Here is a 21,999-nt window from a genome sequence, read left to right as displayed (position 1 = left end):
GAGAAGACCATGTGAAGACAGACACAGGGGTCACTCTGTGACTCCAGAGGCAGGGATTGGAGTGGTGTGTCTGCAAGCCAAGGACACCAAGGACTGCAACCACCAGCAGCTGTAAGAGACCAGGAAGGACCCTCCCCTAATTTCTTCAGAGAGAGTATGGCCCTGCTGATACCACGACCTTGGACTTTCAGCCTCTGAACTGTGAGACAATAAATTTCTGTTGTTTTAAGCCATCCAAGTGGGTGGTAATTTTTTATGGCCATTCCAGGAAACTACTACATTGGGGAACCTGCCATGATATATGTATTTATAATCAACATCTGCTTAAGTGATAAACAATGCCTTTACTTTAGAAAATATTTTTAAAGAAAAGTAGTTTCATTGTGATTAATTTGAGGGCTTAATGATATCTCATCTAATGTCCTCTTCATAACTAATTCTCTACCAGTGAAGTAAAAGTGGATTTAACAAGATAATAACATTTAACTGATAATAATTAAAATTGTCAACATATATTGAATGCTTGCAATGTGCCAAGCATTATGCTGAAACCTTTATATGCATATTACATACGTATATGCACACACATGTATGTAGGTCGTATTATACACACAAAGGTTTTTATGTTTTATACACAAACACATAAATTTACTATTCCATCTAGGGATCAGCAAACCTTTCCTGTTAAGAGATGGAAAATAAATATTTTAGGCTTCGCTGGCCACACAGTCTCTGTCACAACTATTCAACTCTGCAGTTGTAGCTCAAAAGCAGCCACAGACGAAATGTAAAAACTGGGCACGGCTGTGTTCCAATAAAACTTCATTTACAAAAACAGGTGGTGGGCAGGACTTCCCTGGTGGCACAGTGGTTTAGAATCCACCTGCCAATGCAGGGGACGTGGGTTCAATCCCTGGTCCAGGACGATCCCACATGCCGCGGAGCAACTAAGCCCGTGTGCCACAACTACTGAGCCCACGTACCACAACTACTGAAGCCTGCATACCTAGAGCCCGTGCTCCACAGCAAGAGAAGCCACTGCAATGAGAAGCCCGTGCACCGCAACGAAGAGTAGCCCCTGCTCACCACCACTAGAGAAAGCCCACACGCAGCTACGAAGACCCAACGCAGCCAAAATAAATAAATAAATAAATAAATGGATAAATTTATTTAAAAAAAAGCAAAACAGGTGGTGGGCTGGACTTGGCCCTTGGGCTATGGTTTGCTGACCCTTGCTATAATCTTTTGAGGAAGATAATCAATGATTTTACTGGTTCACAGGTGAGGGAACTGAGGCTGAAAGTTAAAAACTTTGTGCAAAGTCACACAGTTACTACGGGGTAGTTCTGGAGTCTCAACCCGACATCAAATCTTCAGAAACTATGGTTGTAATCATTCAGCAACACTGTCTCATCTCACAGGCAAGAAAAATTTCATACTTTCCTCAAAAGTGTATTGATTAAATAATGAACTTTAAGAAACTTTCTGATGCCAATACTAACTTGGCATAAAGAAAAGTAACGACACGTTAGAAGTACAACAAAGACAGGCTAAATTTTATGAAGTCAAAAAAGAAACTGCTATAAATGCTCTAAAGAACATACAGATATTTCAGAAAAGGTTTAGGGAATTCCAGTTAAAAGTCAGGGTTATTGATTGTTAGTATTTGCAATACTGCAAATAAGAAATGAGAGAAAACAGATATTTAAAGGAATCAGTAAAACTCTGATGCACATCTCAACATTTCTGTTGGTTTTCTAGCTGAAGAAAAGCAATTGAAGGGATTTTTTAAAGTTCCCTGGAAACACAGAAGAAACAGTGAGGTGTGACGTCCCACGACATCAGCCCCCTCCTTTTACTGGACGGTCACATCCTCTGTAAAGGACCCCTCTTCATCAGGTCCTTTTAACACTTGGGGCTTTGCTAGATTCTTCCAGACTCTCTAGCAGTGTTCAACTGGGCGTCAGGCCACTCTGCTCAGAAGACATATGAACATTTCATTTTCCCAAATTAGCTGAAAAATCACTCAGCATCACTGTATGTATTCTCTATGTTAAAAAAAAAATAGTACCTCTCATTTAGCTAGTTCAGGTGGCTTTGATCAAGGAACACAGGAAACCCACCTTACTGATAAGACTCTAGCTGAAAGGATTAAATGACTAACTATTTCTTCATGTACTCACAGCAGGATGATAACATCTCTCAGATCCTTTGAATTGATAGCTTTGGAACAAAAGGCAGATGACTGCCACTTGAGCTTGTTTTGATTCTAAGTAAAAAGAATTTATTTCCCAGAATACAGCTTTAGTGGAGCTTGGCAAAATCACATTGGGACGATGGATCCTCACCTCATTTTCGTAATTATCGTAAATGCACACAGAAGCATAAGTAAAGAATAAAGAATTAACTTCACGTGTATACTTGGGATAGGACATAAAGCGGCAGAGTGTCACTGCATTAAACTCTCTGCTGTAATAAATGCCACAGGCAAATAGAGTTAAATGGGTTAATTAGTCACTGGTGGCTATTTTAATTGCAGTATTGAAAATCAGAGGCAAACGCTAGAAGAATTCTCACCATCAGGGTTACCTGGGCTTTTGAGGGGAGTGTTCGCCTGGGACGGCAGCATCTCTAAAACATCACGAAACTGGTTACCCCTCTTCCTCTCCTTTACCTTTCATAATTAGCTGCACACGATTAACTTAGTGCACATTTATCTACAACAGTTCAATTCAGACCGCGAAGAACCTTTCTGGTCTATAATTACACTCCAGCTTAATTAGCATAATTTCCACTGCACATATTTGAATAGAGAAGCTGCCATGATGGCTCAGCTCCCCGTGTGGAAACTCTTCCAGGGAACATCACGAGGAGAGACAAATGCCTCCTGCTGGTGAATGGCCACAAAGGCGCTGAGATGACCTGAAGGCTACTTTCCATGAGAGATGAGTCTTGGGAAGGGCATGGAGGGGACCTGATGGAATCTCCCAAACTGCCATGGTCCTCCTAGGGCAGGAGTAGCCCTTAGAGGGTTCACCTTTCATAATTACCCATTGTCAATTGGGCCACATGGTGCTGGTGTTTGCCCTCATCAGTCTGTAAATGCCTAGTCCGAGGTGTGAAAACATCTCTGCAGTTTGTTTTGGATCTTCATCTGCAAGGGATGGCCATTTGAGTGCCTCAAATCCACCCACCACCAGAGGTCATCAGTTAGTAACTGAGACACAGATAAATGAGGCCTTTAAGAGATTTTTTACCAGACCTTTTTTGCAAGACCTTCTTCCAAGGCTCCCTTGCGGGAGACCAACCAAGCATGAGAGGGAGTCGTCCCACCCATCTGGCACTAAACTGGCAAATACCTATTGTGTGATTTAGTAGGGCCGCGCTCATTGTCCAAGTATTGCAAATTTGTCCTAATAATAACCAAAGGCATCTGGTTTGGAAAATCAGATGACTGATTAAAGGAAAATCTTCTGTTCTAGTAGCTCATTATATTTTGCATGGATATTTAACTATTCAAATGACTTCACAAAAGAGCGTGGGCCAATGGTTTTGCTGTTAACATTTTAACCAAGCCCTGCGTTGTTTCTATTTGTTACTCAGAGGGAAGCCTGGGGCATTTGCTCCCTCTGAGTCTGCAACACCGAAAGGGAAGGGACAGTATCAGAGAAGGGTTAAAAGTCTAGAGAGGGGTGAGAAGTTGTCGCTGTTAGGCAGACAAACTCTATGAAAGAAAAGTCTGGAGGAAGCAGGTGGATCTAACCAATGACGATGAAACCCAAGAAACTCTGCCTGTAATGTGAAAGTGCTGATGGCAGAAGGCGTGATTCAGGGGTCTTGTATGAAGTGGCCACAGGACATGTGTCTCCTCTACCTCAATACTTCCACATTTTCTTTTCCAGATGTATATTAGAATCTTGAAGCCTATTTTAAAGAAAATTCTGAGTGAGCTTAAAGAGTCATTTCATTAAGATACCTATTTACTTTCTCAATCACCAAAGGTACAACTTAAAAATAACAAACGGGGCTTCCCTGGTGGCGCAGTGGTTGAGAGTCTGCCTGCCGGTGCAAGGGACACGGGTTCGTGCCCCGGTCCAGGAAGATCCCACATGCTGCGGAGCGGCTGGGCCCGTGAGCCATGGCCACTGAGCCTGCGCATCCGGAGCCTGTGCTCTGCAACGGGAGAGGCCACGGCAGTGAGAGGCCCGCGTACCGCAAACAAAACAAAACAAAACAAACAAAAAAACACATGCATGTCAAGCATTATCACACTATTTACACTAAACAAAATGAAAATTATATAATGAAGGCTCATGTATGACACCGCAATCTGTATTTTTCTCAGTGTCACTTTTCAACCAGTTACAGCTCACGGGTCTGGTGAACAGTTAAATTAAATTTGTACTTATTTCTTCAAAATTATGCATAAGTGTCTTTTCCTTTGCCATAGGATTTTCATAATAATGAGCAATATGTATACTGACCTTTTTCCCAATAGAATTCTCACAGGTGTCTGAAGACGTATGGGGTGTTCGTCAACCAAGCTAAGCTATCTTCATTTCAACCACGGCACTGACATTTACTCTGTTCCTTTTCTTTCTTTTATCAAATGTTTCATTTAAAAATACATCATGGCTAAGAGCTCGGCCTCTGGAGGCAATCTGCCTTGGGGTGAGCCAGGCTTTTCTTCTTATTGGCTGTGAGACCATGGGCCAGGTACATGGGCTCCGTGGGACTTGGTTCGCACACCTACAAAATGGGGCGATACCAGCACCCAGCCTACAGGGTTACAGAGAAGTCAGGGAGCTACGGCAGGGAGAGAGCTTAGCACAATGCCCGCCCCAGCAAGAGATACCAACTCACTCATCTTTCATCATTCCCTGGCCTTGAGAAATATAAGAGAACAGCTTTATAACACTTTGGGCTCTTCAATCTGAATAATTTGAAATCTATTCCGGGCTATAAAGGAAACGCTAGAAAAGTGTTTTCTCTGGTTTATTGTTCTTGACCAAAATAGATACAGTCTTCAATGTAAAAAGAGCAGACTGTTTCTTCACTTAAAAACTTCAACCTACATTTATGTTGCATCCATACCTCATGTCCAACTGGACCACAGCACATGCTGAACTCGTAGTGTTGTCAGACGGCCAAATGAACTGACGCAGGTTTACATGTGTAATGAAAGAAACCGGTGCTCTGGTGTCAACAAAGTGTATATGTACATGAAGTTCACAGCACATGTTTGGCATAAATGTAAATACTTACAAAAAGGGTGCCTCTTTTTGAAACTGTTGCCAGAGTTCCTCTCTATGCTTGCCCTTGGGAACCCTGCAGGATGATTTTCACAGGAGTAAGCCCTCCCCGTCAGAATATGCAGGACATCATCAATATTCACATTCACATAACGTAAACCAAAAGGCAGCAATGTTCAGAAAGTTAGATGTCTATCTATGAACTATAGAATAAAAAAACATAGCAGTGATAGAAAATTATTACACATGGAGCCTGGAACTGTATGATTATGTCAACTTTGGGTATTGTAATCACATAATAACTATTTTCCAAAAGCTCCCATGTTTGTAAAACACTGACATTCACAAACACTGTATTTCACCACTTCTGAATTCCAAGGTGCAAACAAAATCTTCAAGATGAACTTGAATGAAATTTGTATTTAAGCCCTCAATTTCAAGTTCACTTTCCACAGTGTTAGAATTTACTAGAATTTGTTCCTATTAGAAGGCTTTCCCAACGTAGGGCTGTTTTTATTTTTATTTTGCTCACAAACAAAAAGTTCAAGCACAGTAGGATTTTTGCCTCTACATTATTTCTCAAGTTCTAACAAGCAACTACTAAGTTATATACCTAGAGACCCACACATTAAGTAATGCATTTATATGTAGTTAGTATACACTGGCTAATACCAGCTGGTGAAATACCACACATAACAACTATGCCACTTATCAGGTACATTATTGTGTTTTCTATAAGCTTACTCTTTGTATTCATTCAAAGGAAAACAATATGGTAAAAAAACAAACAAAAGGTCCATTGTCATATTTGGACTGTGAGAATTCTCACGCTTTTGCAGTGTCAGGTTTCTGGCTGGATTGATTTTTATGCAACAGGGAAACAACAGATTATGTAACACTCATAAAAAATACAGGATCCCTGCTTCAACACATGGTGCCATTAGAAGCAGTATTATTGAGGATTAAGCTCTTTTCTCCCTAAATCAGTGTTCAACATTATACTTCCAGGCTATGTCTCTTTTTTTTCCCTGAATTTTTGAATTTTATTTAATTTTTTTTATACAGCAGGTTCTTATTAGTTATCTGTTTTACACATATTAGTGTATATATGTCAATCCCAATCTCCCAGTTCATCACACCACCAGGTTATGTCTCTTAACACCTTCTTTGATTGGCGTTATTGGATTACTGCAACCCAATGCTTAGCCTTATTATCGAAAGAAAGCTTAAAATAGCAGATAAAAAAAACCCTACAATAACCAGCAGATAGAAAAAGCTAACTAAATAATAGTTCATGTGAATTCCATGTGGAACCAAACATACAAATATTTATCTAAATTAAATTATGTGATGCACTTCCAGGAAGTAACCTACTAATTATTATGCTTTGGCACATGGTGATAAAATACACTCTATCCAGGAGAATAAAAGGCACATGTTAATCACTGCTGTCACTGAGACTTTAGTGCCGTCTCTCAGGATTGTTTCCAATGAAACGCAATGTGAAATATTTGCAACTCAGTTCATACAAACCCAAGCACACATAAATGTGTACCTAATTCAGTGGGGAAAAGCTATCCTGATGAAGATACCTGCATTTAGATAGCTTCTGTTCTGTTCTATTCTACTCTGTTCGATTCTATTAAATTATTTTCCGAACCGCTGTTCATGACCAATAAAAGGATTTTACTACCCACTGAGGGGTCAAAATCTGCAATTTAAAAAATGTGTGTATATACACACACACACACACACACACACATATATATACACATATACACATATGTATGTATATAGACACACATATATACACACACATCTATGTACAGAAGTACGTACAGTATATGTATATACATTTCGTATATATTAATATATGAGTGTTAGATAATCATGCATAAACACATCACATATAAAGTATTGCATATAAAATTATACTTCTTTAACAATTTGGGTACTAATTAACTTCAAAGGCTAAAATTAGACTGGGGGGAAAGATGCCTTTAATTTTATTTAAACTCCTGGTCTACTCAGCACTTGGCCCCTTGCCTTCTTTCACACGTATGAAACACTTTACAGAAACACATGAAGATGATGAGAATGACAGTGACAGTGACAATACTGCCCACTTCCATCTGGACACTCATCTCAGTTCTCAGTTGGCCCCTACTGCCCTTATGAAATATTTTATATTCAAATGAAGAGGGAACACTGGGCTTCCATGATCACTGGGAAGGACCACGTGGTCCCTTTGAGTATCTCATGTCACCTACAGTTTTGGCTCCAAGTACTGGATGAGTCCCTACCAAGGACTGGCTGAATGAGAAATGAATGGGAGGTTGAAATAAAGAGGCAGAGAGAAGAGACTTCATTCTGAGATACAAACCATCCCACTTAACGTAAGGAGAAAACAACTTTTACAAGGAAAGAGAAAAACTGTGTAAAATACGATGCCTAAGCTGTCTTCAGAATGCGAACTAAAATATTTAAAAATATATTTTTTACAACTATAATTTCTATTTTCTAACAAGCACATGCAGTTATAATACCAATTCCTGACAAATAAAGGAAGAGTTTAGATTATTTTTGCACTCAAACTTGTGGACTGATTCAGAAAACACAGCAATGTGACATTATTTTCTTGACAGAATTATGTCATTTCTTCCTCTGATCACTCAACATCTACTGTGGAAAACACTACGCCATAGCCACACAAATTAATTTATACCCATCAGTTATGACATAATTTATTAGCATTGAATAGCTGGAGGTATTTGATAATGTTGTTACTCTGTCAGCATCTAGGAGATTTTTTTGAATGTATTATTTGGGGAATGGAAATAGTTCTCAGCATTTTGCATATATTTTGCATTAAGACCCACAGTAAAAATATATCTTAGACTCACAGACATACACACACACACACACACACACACACTCACATGTCTGACACCTCTTTTCCAAGACACCAAACCAAACTTTCCTTACTATGGGCGTTGTAATCATTCTAGGCTATCCTATTCAATCTTTTAAATGCTTGTCAAAAACCTCTAAATTGACTTGACTACTCACTCATAGGTGGTCCCCATTTGGAAAACAAAACTGTACTAATCCAGTCAGGCCATGGACTTCTGACTTCTATAAGAGATAGACAGACATGGGAGATTCTATAGATAGCATGCATCTATTTCATAAAAATATAGAAATTCATTTTAATCACTTAAACTCATGGGCTACCTTATTAAAACATATAAGGGCAAAATATCAACTTTTTTTTTTTTTTTGCGGTACGCGGGCCTCTCACTGCTGTGGTCTCTCCCGTTGCGGAGCACAGGCTCCGGATGCGCAGGCTCAGCGGCCATGGCTCACGGGCCCAGCCGCTCCACGGCATGTGGGATCTTCCCGGACCGGGGCACGAACCCGCGTCCCCTGCATCGGCAGGCAGACTCTCAACCACTGCACCACCAGGGAAGCCCAAAATATCAACTTTTATATTTACGAGAAGAAGACCTGAATTATAACCATGAGCACGTAAAATCAACAATATGTTTGAGCAGGGTTAGTACCTGGGCCAAATCCAGGCCACCTCCTGTGTTTGTATGGCCTGCCAGCTAGAAATGGCTTTAACAGACAGGCAGTTACAATAAATTTGATGACAGGGAACATTAAAATCTTGAAGTCCAATTACACGAAATGTTATCTCCCCCAAATAATCTCATTCTTATTGATAGACATCTATTAAAAAACACTATTATTAACATTTTATTATATTTTGGATTTCATTAATAATACTTTTGTAGAAATTTGTCTCCTCTCTTCTTATATAAGTATCTACATAATATTCTTGATTTGCCCCTTGGCCCACAAAGACTAAAATATTGGCTATCTGACCCCTTTACGGAAACTTTGCTGATCCATGCATTAGAGTGTCATTTTTAAATTGTTATAATAATTTCTATTAATACTAATCAGTATTAATTAAACAGTGATCTGACTGCAGCCTTAACCACACCCTGGTACCCAGGTGAGCACGCAGGTGACAGATGCTCCAGGTTCATGACTAAGTGCAGGAATTCCCCACCCTACCTCCCCAACCCCCCCAGCTCCAGATGTGAAATTATCCCTTTGGTTCTAGGGAAAACCATTCCCCTGAAGAGGAGAATCTCTCTGTAACCAAGGCAACTCAGACGCCTTTGTTAAAAATAACTTTGCAAGTTATTTGGGAGAGAGACGCAAGAGATATGGGAACATATGTATCTGTATAGCTGATTCACTTTGTTGTAGAGCAGAAACTAGCACACCATTGTGGGGCAATTATACTCCAATAAACATGTTAAAAAAAAAAAAGAAGACAGAAAATAATAATAAAACATCTGGGGAAATCTCCCAAGGGCCAGGAGGACAGAAAAGCTCAAAAAAAAAAAAAAAACCTTTGCTTTATTAAGATCCATAAGCTCAAAGGGAAATTGGGCTTTTCTTTCAATGAAATTACTTTTCGCCTAGTTCTGGAGATGTCACAGGAGGTGCACAGAGCTGCAGCAGGAGACGATCTACTTAATAAGCATCTCAGTAAAAGGAGCACTTCCTGTCTCCTCACCATAGCAGCTGCACTCTGGATAACTGCCACTTCTGGGTCCAGATAAATGGGGCTATTGAACAACCTCATGTTTATTACATTTAAGAAATTCTTATTTGTTTTCAGGTGGACATGAAGCAACATGGTTGAGCTCCCTCTGTGTACATTTTCCACTAGAAAAAAACATTTTACTCTACCCTGATACACAGGAAGTTTCCCTGAAAAAGATGTGTTGCCCTTTGGGGTATTAAGGTTTTAAAATTTAGCACTAGACAAACACAATTTGAATAAATACAAAGAGTTTCTGGGGAGTATTTATGTTTTCTGCTTTTAATTTTTACCATGTTTTACCTTGATTGCTCCTGTTTCTTTCTCTCCCTCTTTCCAATCATCATAAATACTTCTCTTTAGAACACGCTTAATGGAAAACCTTAAACAACGATCTTCATCAATATTCATCCCTTCTTTGCATTTTAACTAGGGGGTGAGCCAACGTGTACCTTACTGGCATGATCATTGATGGTTTTACTTATCCTGTGGGCAATATTTTACAACTTCATGAAAATCTTAATTTTCACATGACATATTAATCAAAGCCTTGTTTTTAAGGCCTCTGGGTTTATTTATGTGTGGCAATTTGTATGTCTGCTTTGGGTCCTTATTAAATTTTTGTTGGTTGTATGTCTGTTTTAACAATACATAATAACTTTTTCTTATAAAACTACCATGTTGTTAAATCCCCATTTCATGTGAACACACAGTGAGGTTCATTAGTAAAAATGCTAGAGAAAACTATGCATGAAAAAAGCATCCTCTAGGGCTTCCCTGGTGGCGCAGTGGTTGAGAGTCCGCCTGCCGATGCAGGGGACATGGGTTTGTGCCCGGGAAGATCCCACATGCCGCGGAGCGGCTGGGCCCGTGAGCCATGACCGCTGAGCCTGCACGTCCAGAGCCTGTGCTCCACAACGGGAGAGGCCACAACAGTGAGAGGCCCGCGTACCGCAAACAAACAAACAAAAAAAAGCATCCTCAATGTCAAATTACAAACATCTTTGGAAAGTAATTTGAAAACCAGCATTCAGAAACAAATAAAACTATTTCCACAAAAAAATCTAGTTGATATAAAAAAAAAAAGCAACAGAACATGTTAAAAATTTCCCTGGAACAAGATTTGTTCAAGGTTTATTTAGCACAGTCTTGGCACATAGATTAAATTAAATATGATCCCTCTGGAAATAGATTCTAAACTCAAATAATCAAGTCTAATAATTAATGATTATTTTCTCCCTGCATAAAATGCTATAGCTCATTTTTGCCCTTAAGCCTCTGATAAAAATAGTGTATCCTTTTTTTTCTTTTTCCAAGCAAAGGTTGTTTTTGAACAAAGAGTTGGTTTTCAATGACAGAATTAGGCAGATTTAGAACTACAGATGTACAAGAAAGTTCTAAAAAAAAAAAAACTAAAAATTTTTTTGTTAATAGCTAATGCAAATCTCAAAAATCTTTGTATTGAAATAAAAACAGTACCTGTTGGGCTTAACTGGTATTTGGTCCTCGTAGGGCATTTCACCAGTTAGGCATCTCATTATACAGGATTTGAAGGTGAGGTGAAAGGACTGACTCTCACACTCTTTATCTGAATAAATGTACCCTGGTGAGAGAAGGGGGGGACCAGCTGTGCTCAATAGGGCTTCTAAGTGCCTGTCACTGTCGCAAGTGCTTTATGTATAAATCCCTCCATTTAATCCTCACACAACTCTACAAGGGAGGAGCTAATATCATCCCCACTTTACAGACGGGGAAACTAAGGCACATAGGAAGTGACCCAACGTCACAGAGCAAGCAAGGAGCACAGACGGGTTTCAAAACCTGGCGTCTTGTGCCAGAGGTGGGCGCTCTCAACAACCTCACAGTCCCATCTCTTGATCAGCACTCAGGTTCACGGGTGGGTAAGTGGTGAAGTCAGAACAGGAACAAAACTGACTTCTGCTCCGTCTTCACACTCCAAATCCTGCATTTGTTGGCTCCTAGCCGTGCTCTGGGCTGTGTCCTGGACACGGTCACTTCGACAATGAGACAGGACAGACTCAATCCATCTCCCTGAGTTGCTCTGATAATGAATGGAAATTCCAGGATGAGAGCACTTTTCATCAAGTAGATGCTTAATAAACTTCATTCCCTCCCCCTTACACCTGCATCTTAAACGTCTCTCTGTTCCCAGCTTATTCACAAACTCCTACAGCTTAACGTTTAAAGGAAACAATCATTTGAAACAAGCGGAACTGAAGTTCGACATGACTTCAAATTAATCAGGATTCTATTTTGTGCCAATACGTGGAGAATGTGCTGAACAAAATATATTTCTTCAAAAGACATTTTCCTAACTGTATTTTCTAGTTGATTTACCGTCAGCAAGAGAAACATGCAATTTTCAGTTTGCTGAATATCTGATTTTAATTCCCAAGTCATCCATTCCTTACACATGATCTAGAATATACAATTAAAGAATGGACTTAGTTGTTTCTTTGAAACTGAAAACTATTTTATTTATTTATATAATTATTTTAACTGATGCAACTCTCCAGAACACAAAATAACAATGACACAAGAAATAAATCACATCTCAAATTACAAAATGACACATAGTGAGTTGCAAAGGGGCCCCTGAAAAGATATGCCTAAGTCCTAACCTTCAGTACCTATGAATATGACTTTATTTGAAATAGGGTCCTTGTAGACATATTTAAGGGCCTCAACACAAAACCATCTTGGATTTAGAGTGGGCCCTCAATCCAATGACTGGTGTCCTCATAAGGGAAAAGAGAGAGGAATTTGAGACAGACACACAGGGAAGAAGGTGACGTGAAGACAGAGGCAGAGACTGGAGGGATGCAGCCCCAAGCCAAGCAGCCCCTGGAGCCTCCAAGATCTGGAAGAGGAGAGGAAGGACCCTCCCCTAGAGCCTTCGAAAGGAGTGTGGCCCTACTGACACCGTGGTTTCAGATTTATGGATTCCAGAGTTGTGAGAGAATATAGTTCTCTCAGCTCTAGGGTAATTTGTTATGGCAGTCCTATGAAACAAATACACTATATTTTTGAAGAGAAAAAGAAAAACGCGGAATGAAAATATTCTTTAATGTATAGAACTACTTGAAAGTGTCCCTTGCCTTTTTCTCCTCCCCTGGAGCAGTGGGAGAAAAGATTTAAACAACAGTCCTAAGAGCATAATCTAAGCATACAACTCAACAGGTGTGCTAGTTCTCTAACATTCTTTAAGAAAACTAAGCATTTAAAACTATCGTTTTTATTATGAGCAACAGAAATTACTGGGGTTTTTTTCCCTGCTTTTATAGTTTCCCTCTTTAAGGAAGAATAAATAATTGATTTAAAAAATAAAACATGAACTCATGTGTTAATTAAAAAAAGAAAAGAACCGTAGAACAGCTTGAGTCCCAGAAACCGCAAGGGCCAGTTTCCAGGTACTGCTGTGGTCGGCCGTGGGGTGATGTGGCCGCTCTGGGCCTTTCTGCTTCAAAGCTGTTGCACTTGGGAGATGGCAGCTCCCCGTGCTCCCTCCACCCTGGACACCCAACCTCGACCTCACCCGTGCTCCCCCCCCACCTCAGTGGACCTCCACATCTGCACCTGTGCCGAAAGCCTGTCCTTGCTTCCCTGCATCCCACCCTGTTCACCTCTTTGCTTGCTAATTTCCCCCCCACTCCAGCGCCTCTGTTCTGCCCCAGCATCTTCTCAAAATGGCCCCGCATCGCCCACCAGCCCCTTCAACCATAACGTGCTCCTTAATTTCTCATCAGCTCAGTTCTCTTGGTGGCACTCCACCTGGGCAGCTCCGTCAGTGGTTTCAAGGGACCAGCAAACCCAATGCCTCTGTGCACTCGTGATTCTACTCAACCTCTTCGCAATATGGATGAGTTTTCCTTCCATCGGTGTCTGCACTTGAACTATCCTTGCCACCCTCCCCCCTCTAACTACTCGCTGGGCTTCCTTCACAGGTCCTGTTTCTTTTTCTGTCATTCATTTATTCCACAAATATTCATGGAGCACCTATTATGTGCCAGGCAGGGAAACAAATAGAGAATGAGTCCTTCCTCCATGGAGCTCACATCCTTTGGGGCAGGCGAGCAGTAGGGGAGACATGAAGGTACCTCCAATATTCCTATGTGCTAAAGAGAACGAACAGGAAATGAAATGGGGAAAGGGCTGCCATAAAAGCCAGTGTCCAGGGGAGCCTTTGACGAGGAGGTGACATCTGTGGGGATCTTACGTGGCTGCTATCAGGAGAGGAGGCGGGGGCAGGGGCACAGATTGAAGTAGGGAGGCCAGTTAGGAAGCTCAAGGTGTAGGCAGATGAGTCTACATACACCTTGGTAATGAAAGCCTCAAGCCTGGATGGGCTCATGGGGAAATGAATGAAGATGGACAGAGAAGACGCCCAAGGGCTGTGCCTGCAGGAGCCCTACACTGGTCATCCTACCTTCTCAATACACCGTCTACTGGGACCTGACCCTCTCCTGGTCACCTTCTTTCACAGGCCCTGTCTCCTTTGCTGGCCTCTCTCATCGCTTGACCTCTAAATGGCGGCATCCCCAGGGCTCATCCCGCTTCTCTTCTTTTCTTTATCTGCACCCCCTGCCATAGTGCTCCCATCTCATATCATGATTTTAATCAGACTAGGGGTAGATTAAACTGATGATGAAATTTGTTGGATAATTACACTGGGGGTAAAAACGGCATTGGATTATCTTGGGCATCTGAGAAAGTATGGTTGCTTGATTCTGTACACAAATGCCTCTTGGGTTTACACTGCCAATCCAGATCTACCTGTCTTCCAGAATTGGCTACTGGAGCCTCTGCGATTCTGCCCTCAGACGTTTATGTGACATTTCACACTTAACGTGACCCAACGGTGACTGTGAAATTGCCTCCAGAACTGTTCCCCTCACCATCTCCGGCATCTCAGTGAACGACAGCCTCAATCTTGCAGCTGCCTGGGCCTAAAGCCTGCTTTGAGATGGCAGCCAAGTCTGTCTCCTCTACCTTCAAAATATACCTGTAACCTGAGCCCTCCTTACTCCCAGCCCTGCACCACACTGGTCTAAGCCACCGCCATCTCTACCCCAGATTTCTGCAGCGGCCTCCTCAACAGCAAGCTTCCCTGCTTCGAATCTTGCCCCTGGAGTCTACTTTCAAGGTAGTCAGAGCGATCCACCCCAGAGCTAAGTAAGGTCCTGCCCTTCTGGTGCTCAATCCCTTTGGTGCCTCATCTCACACAGAGGAAGAGACCCAGCCACACTCAGTTCAAAAGTCTGGCGTCTTCTATTCTGTAACTTATATCTGCTTTCCCCTCCCCCTCATCTCTATAAGCAGCACTTATTGTAAATTTCAGATACTTACAACCCAGAAATAGCTTACTGCATATGGAGAGGGACACACAGAGGCCAACCAGTATTAATATCAATGTACTAAAAGCAGACCAGTATCATGGGTGGAATAATAGATGTCTTAGTCTACTCAGGCTGCCTTAACAAAGGACCACAGACTCAGTGACTTAAACAGCGGACATAATTTTTCACAGTTCTGGAGGCTGGGAAGTCTAAGGTCAGGGTGACACCTTGACTGGGTTCTGGTGAGGGCTCTCTTCCTGGATTGCAGACGGCAGCCTTCTCACTGCATCCTCACAGGGTGGGGAGAGAGAGAGCTCTGGTATCTCTTCCTCTTTCACAAAGACACCTATTCCATCAGACCAGGGCTCCACCTTATGACCTCATATAACCTAATTGCCTCTTCAAAGGCTCTGTCTCCAAATACAGTCACATACAGGGGGGTTTAGGTTTCAACATATACATTCGGGGAGACATGATTCAGTCCACAGCATTAGGTTAAAGTGTCTACTTGCATGTTTCTCTCTTACACACTCTGTTACAATCACCAAATGCTTTCAGTTGTGTCCCTTGGGTCTCTTCCTTCCCCCTGGTTTTTTTTTTTTTTTTTTTGTGGTATGCGGGCCTCTCACTGTTGAGGCCTCTCCCGTTGTGGAGCACAGGCTCCGGACGCGCAGGCTCAGCGGCCATGGCTCATGGGCCTAGCTGCTCCACGGCATGTGGGATCTTCCCGAACTGGGGCACAAACCTGTGTCCCCTGCATTGGCAGGCGGACTCTCAACCACTGCGCCACCAGGGAAGCCCCCCCCTAGTTTTTGTCTGAAGGTTTCATTCTGCCCCAGCCCTGAATATTCTATTAACCAGCCCAGTCTCCTCCTTCTGCAGACCCCCAGCCCCCTTCAATTGTGTGTCTTCAACTCCCAGGACACAGCACTGAGCAAACAGGAATGCATGTGGATAGTGCTGGCTGGAGAAAGGCTTGCTCTGCATTACCCAGAGAGTGGTGGCCAACAAGTAACAAGAATATCAGGATTTATCCTCTTTAAAATAGTACCTACTGATTACCACATGTGAAATCCTCAAGATAAATCAGAATTAATGAACGTGTAGCTAGTTGACTGCAAAAACCATTGTATCAAACATTTTATCTTTTTAGCCCTTTAATAGCAGCTCTTTTCTCCTTGGGGCAAATGTTTTCTTCACCTTTCAGAAATAATTACACAAGCCCAGTGAATTCCAGAGGAGATAAGTTCAGTGAGGGAAAGGAAAGGTCATGTATGTTGATATTACTGGCTAGAAGAGGTCTGGGTAAGCCACGTGTTAGGAGATGTTCAGAAAATCCACCAGCTTTTATAAAATGTTCCCTTTAGCTGACTGGCATTGTTACTCCATGAAAGGTGTTAGTGCTACTGAAATCATTCAATCATAGGAAACAGCATCCATGAAGCAACAGGAAACGAATGGCCAATAGCAAACACTTGAAGGACTGTACAAATGAAGTCAAACCTTGGAGACTGAATCTGTTTTCCTATTGCATGTATTAGTTTGCAAGAGCTGCCATAACAAAATACCACAAACTGGGTGGCTTAAAAAATGAGCATTTGTTTTCCCACAGTTCTAGAGGCTGTAAGTCCAGCCAAGACCAAGGTGTCAGCAGATCTGGTTTCTTCTTCTTTTTAAATTGAGGTAACACTGGTTTATGTAAGTTCATGTGTACCTTATAATTTGACTTCTGGTTACACTACAGCGTGCTCATCACCAAAAACTACGCAATGCTTCATGAATTTGCAAGGGTATCCTTGCCCAAGGGCCACGCTAATCTCTGTACCCTTCCAATTTTAGTATCTATGCTGCTGAAGCGAGCACGGGGTTGGCTTCTTCTGAGGCCCCTCTCCTTGGCTTGTAGATAGACGTCTTCTCTCTGCATCCTTTTACATGGCCTTTCTTCTGGGTCTGTGCATCCCTGGTGTTTCACATTCAAATTTCCTCTTCTTCTAAGAACACCGATCCTACTGGATTAGAGCTCACCCTAATGACCTCATTTAAACTTAATCACTTCTCAAAGACCCTATGTCCAAATGCAGTCACATTCTGAGATCCTGGGGGGTACGTCCTCAAAGTATGAATTTGGGGGGACACAATTCAGCCCATAACATAGTGCCTAACAAATACTCCAACACTTAGTAATTTGAAACAACAATCATTTATTCTGCTCACAAATCTAATTGCACAGGGCTCAGCAGGGACAGATCATCTCTGCTCCAGGTTGTGTAATGTGGGGAGACTCAGCTGGGGTTGGAGAATCCTGTCTTCAGATGGTTCATGACCACGGCTGACAAGCTGGTGGGGTTGGCTGTGAACTGGGCACTCAGTGTGGGGTGGGGGTTATGGGCTAGAGATCTCAGTCCCATCAGCAGCAGCAGTCAATGTTCTTAGATGCTCAAGAGGTGGCAAATCAAGCCTTCTGCCTGATGTTTCTAACCTTTCTACACCAACACCCAGCAGGGTGACGGGCATGAAGCAGATATTAAACAAATACTGAATTGTTTTTGTTTTTTAATAGACTTTGTTTTTTAGAGAGTTTTAGGTTCATTAGCAAAACTGAGTGGAAGGTACAGAGATGTCCTCTACGACCCCTGCCCCCACCCCTGCATAGCATCTCTGGTTATCAACGTCCCCTCCAGAGTGGCAGCATTTGTTACAAACGTTGAGGCAATGCTGACACATCATAATCACCCAAAGTCCACAGTTTACACCTGGGTTCACTCTTGATGATGTACAACCTATGGATTTCGACAAATGTATAGTGACATGTACCCACCATTAAAGTATCATACCAAGTAGTTTCAGAGCCCTAAAAATACTGATTGTTTTTTTTCTTTGCGGTACGCGGGCCTCTCAATATTGTGGCCTCTTCCGTTGTGAAGCACAGGCTCCGGACGTGCAGGCTCAGCGACCATGGCTAACGGGCCCAGCCACTCCGCGGCATGTGGGATCTTCCCGGACTGGGACACGAACCCGTGTTCCCTGTATCGGCAGGCGGACTCTCAACCACTGCGCCACCAAGGAAGCCCAAAATACTGATTTTTAAATCACCAAAGAAGGTATACTTAATAGGAAGACTCAAGAGGGTTGGGCATTGGTACACTACTCTCCCTTCTAGAAAGAAATACCTGATTTGAGGAATGTTATGAGCCAGAGAATCATGTGTCCTTTCAAAAAGCACTCTTTTAAAAGCACCTGTTAAAAAGTGGTGGACCTAGAGACTGTCATACAGAGTGAAGTAAGTCAGAAAAAGAAAAACAAATATGGTATATTAACGCATATATGTGGAATCTAGAAAAATGGTATAGATGATCTTATTTGCAAAGCAGAAATAGAGAGACAGACGTAGATAAAAAATGTATGGACACCAAGGGGGGAAAGGAGGAGTGTGGGATGAATTGGGAGATTGGGATTGACATATATACACTACTGATACTATGTATAAAACAGATAACTAATGAGAACTGACTGTATAGCTCAGGGAAAACTCTACTCAATGCTCTGTGGTGACCTAAATGGGAAGGAAATCCAAAAAAGAGGGGAGACAGATACATATATATACTTTGCTGTACAGTAGAAACTAACACAACACTGTAAAGCAACTATACTCCAATAAAAATTAATTAAAAAAATAAAATAGATAACTTATAAGGACCTACTGTATAGCACAGGGAACTCTACCCAATCCTCTTTAATGACTTATATGGGAAAAAAATCTAAGAAAGAGTGGATGTATGTATATGTATAACTGATTCACTTTGCTGTACACCTGAAACTAACACAACACTGTAAATCAACTGTACTCCAATAAAAATTATATAAAAAAATGAAAAAAAAAGTGGTTCTAATAAGCTTCAAGCCCCCAATGTGGTCTTGGTTTATGGAGGACCAGTAGTGACGACCTGAAGCCAGCACTCCCAGGCGCCCACTTTTATGGTATGACTGTTGTGTCTTCCAAGGTGCTAGGAATCAACATTGACTTAGGGCACCCAGGTGGGTGTGACTTAATCTCTTTTTGAATCTGTTAATTGTGATAAAAAGTAGACTTTCATGGGCTTCCCTGGTGGCACAGTGGTTAAGAATCCACCTGCCAATGCAAGGGACATGGGTTCGAGCTCTGGTCCGGAAAGATCCCACATGCTGTGGAGCATCTAAGCCCGTGCGCCACAACTACTGAGCCTGCGCTCTAGAACCCGTGAGCCACAACTACTGAACCCATGTGCCACAACTATTGAAGCCCACGCGCCTAGAGCCCATGCTCTGCAACAAGAGAAGCCACCGCAATGAGAAGCCCACACACCATAACGAAGAGTAACCCCCGCTCGCCACAACCAGAGAAAGCCCGCGTGCAGCAACGAAGAACCAACACAGCCAAAAAATAAATAAATTAAATAAATTTTAAAAAAAGTAGACTTTCATGAATAGTGGAGTTGCATTTAACACTTATAGAACAATGAACCATGAGTAAATGTAATACTGACAAATTATTACTTTTAAATTTTTAATTGCTATATAGATTTAACTACAACCTTAACTAACAACGATTAATATCCCTGCTACTGTGCCCTCCAAGTACTAACAGATCTTTGCCACAGAACTTTTACTCACAACTTAGGAAACTCATGTTAAAACTTGTGGCAATCTAGCATTTTTTTCTCCTCAGATCTTTGTAAGATGAAAGAGTGAAAAATGAAGTCCCTGGAGCCAACCTAACAAGCTCACCTGATTTAATCTTCAATGGCTGGTCTTAAAATCCTCCAAAAATGTGGTTACCTTTACAATTTTCTTCTTTTTTCCACAGTCTCTTAGGAATTTCCCAACCACTGACCTCCTCATCCACTCCTTGGCTATAAATACCCACTATTTCTTGGATTCAGGATTGAGCTCAGGTCTATATTGGGGTCTCCTTGCCCCTGTTGCAATAATTCCTGAATAAAATCTGGTTCTGCCACTTTAACTGCTGCCCAGCTCTGATTCTCTTTGACAGGCCCCAGTCTAAAAGTTTTCCTGAACAAGAACAGAGGAAGACCAAAGCTCACAGCTACATCTGATGTCTGATTCTTGGTACCATCTCACCTATGCTTATTAACCCTCCCACCTGCCATGTGCATCTCCCCTCTGCCCACCCACCGAATTAGCGAGGAATGCCTTCTATTTGACGAGCAGTTTTGCAGTTACAGACTTCAGGTACCTGTATCCTCTGAATTTCACAACATTCCTTTGAAAAAGAAATGACTATTCTTGCTAGTATTCCCTTTTGTTGTTCAAGCATGTGGCAGAAGAAAATGATTAAATTGGGCCTAACAACAACGACTGAAGTATAAAGTGGCCATTGGTATGTATGGATTAAATCAAATGACAGTATCTTAGAATTCGTCTGTAATGGTTAGAATTGGAAAGTCACATAATGGGTAGTAAGTTCTTTAGTCTCTGATTCTGTTACCAAATAAAATCTATATTGCTTGCAATACTCCTCTAGTATGCTTTTTTTCCTTTGCAATGTATTCTTAGGCATATCATTATTATTTAATTTTTGGATGACTTGCATTGTCCATCCTTGAATTTTAGGAAATATTGGAAATATTAGGACATTTAGGAACTTTAGGAAATACTGAAAGGTAGGTGCTTCAGAGCATTAGGGAAGAACACAGCTTACACCCTTTGTGCAATGTAAGCTCACAACCACTTTGGGTTTCAAACGACAGTTTTTGAAGTGGATACACTAGTCTGACAGCCAGAGTGCATTCATTGGAGGAAGGGACAGGAAAAAAAGACTTTTGGAATGCTACACAAAAACTTGGCTTTGTAAATCAAACACAAGCCTGGTTTAGAGAAGTTACTGAGAGCCATGGAACCGGGAGGAACACAAGTTGACATCATGCCAGGAAGAGACCAGAACTCTCTCTGGACAGGAAAAAGAGTTCTAGAAAAGACTAGAGGAGAAAACCAGTAGGATATGGATGCTAGTGTGAGGTGCTAGACCATACTTTCTGCCCCTTAGGTTTAGGGACCCAAAAAGAGGGGGGTTTTCCCCTCTGCCCTCCAGGGAGTAGTAGGCAGGTGGCCATTCTCCAAGGACTGGGCATGACAGCAGTAGAACTGGTGCCTTTGAGCAGGGGGGCCTGAGATAAAGCTCCGTCCTCTTGATCCATCCCTCCCCTCCCCTCCCCTCCCAACCTGGGTCCTCAGTAGTTCCTATGAGCCCTGGGCTCTCTCCTGCTGCCCACAGGAATGAAGAAGGTAATTGGGAACTGAAAGCCGGGGTGTATTTCTGGGAGTGGGAGGGGAGGCAGACCTGTACATATATGTTAAACACAACGTGGTTTTAAAAATCTTTACGAATACACACCATGATGTAAGTGTTAATAAGAGAGCATAGGTGGATGCCGATAAATAACGTGATGCCACATTATACAGTCAGAGGTAATATTACAAATCAGAGGGGACAAAGGTGCTGGAAAAATAAGGGCCTTTCCAAAAACTGATATTAATATGAAAAATAAAATTAAATTAAATCCCTACTTCACGCCATACACAACAATAAGTTCAAGATACATTAGAGAACAAATCTGAAGAATTAAATCTTAAATATTTTAATAAGAAAATAAAGGAGACTGATCCTATGAACTTAGCTGAGGGGAGGATTTCTTAGACATAGGAAGAACAAAATTTGAATACATTAAAATTTAAAAGCAAAAAAAAAAACCCATTAAGAGACATGTCATAA

General features: G+C 41.6%; 1 protein-coding gene and 1 non-coding gene across 3 annotated transcripts in view; both read right to left on the bottom strand.

Moving 5' to 3' along the window:
* Positions 1-21,999, bottom strand: part of CTNND2 (catenin delta 2) — a 944,584-nt gene that overhangs the window by 288,647 nt on the left and 633,938 nt on the right. The gene's annotated exons all lie outside the window — the stretch shown is intronic.
* LOC116752400 lies at positions 16,989-17,093 on the bottom strand. Its single transcript, XR_004349476.1, has one exon. It is a non-coding gene; the product is annotated as a U6 spliceosomal RNA (small nuclear RNA).

The sequence above is a fragment of the Phocoena sinus genome, chromosome 3 (assembly GCF_008692025.1).
Source record: "Phocoena sinus isolate mPhoSin1 chromosome 3, mPhoSin1.pri, whole genome shotgun sequence".
NCBI lineage: Eukaryota > Metazoa > Chordata > Mammalia > Artiodactyla > Phocoenidae > Phocoena > Phocoena sinus.
The sequence above is the reverse complement of the archived record's forward strand: the minus strand, read 5'-3'. Positions and strand labels throughout refer to the sequence as shown.